Here is a 1,007-nt window from a genome sequence, read left to right as displayed (position 1 = left end):
TCCTGCTGTGTACCTTAGAACTGGGACTGCCCACATGCTAATTGTCTTTATCTTGTTGCCTCCATTTAATTCTGTTCTCAATATCTTTTTAACTCAAGGGATACCAGAGTCATGACATGGAGACAGGTCATGGCAAACCACCACTGAACATCTCTTGCCTTGAAAACCCTGCAGGTTGCCATAAGTCAACTGTAACTTGATGGCACTTTCCACCAACAATACTCCTTGGTTGTATTTTTCTTAACAAAGGTATGTTTGATGTTGTCAGCTTCCAAAATTCCAAGATATTTGTAGTTTTCTTCAGAGCCCAGTGTTTTGATGTTCTTGTTTGGCATCTTCATTTCTTCTTGTTCAACAATCTATCCTCTGTTTAATGCTAATGCTGCACACTTGTCAAGGCAAAATTCTACTGCTATATCTTTGCTGAATATTCAAAATGTATTTAGTAAAGACTCAGTCTCTGATTATTACTTTCCATACATTTTCTCGAGCAAGGGAACCTTTACCTTTACCTATCCCAGCTTATGGTAGATTCTGAGCAACATACATGGGGGCATAATGCCATAAAAACATATGAGACACATTTCTCTTTAATGAAAGTGTTGTCAAGCAAGGATATGACCTATACAGAAAGCATTTATACAGCTGCCATCATGAGATTAACTGTTCCAAATTCTTTTCCATTCACTATCAACTTGGTGTTCCATTTACTCGTGGCAGTTCTAATAAACGTTATTGCATTTTTGCTGATGCCTATAATTTCTAGTGTTTTCAGCATCCATGTATGAGAGAGTGGATCAAATGCCATCTTAAAATCAATCCAAGCAACATTCACGTTGGTTTTTCGCCTTTTACAATTTTGTAAGACCATTTTATCAATCAGTAATTGATCTTCAGTGCCTTGGGATTTTTGGAAAAATCCTTTTTATTCATGTGGTAAAACTGAATTGAGCTGTAGATATTCTTGAATGGAGTTGGCTAGAATTTCAGCACTTCTCTGGTAAGAC

This window comes from Gekko japonicus, unplaced genomic scaffold, assembly GCF_001447785.1.
Source record: "Gekko japonicus isolate JY-2015 unplaced genomic scaffold, Gekko_japonicus_V1.1 scaffold276, whole genome shotgun sequence".
Taxonomy (NCBI): Eukaryota; Metazoa; Chordata; class Lepidosauria; order Squamata; family Gekkonidae; genus Gekko; species Gekko japonicus.
Note: the sequence above shows the minus strand (reverse complement) of the source record.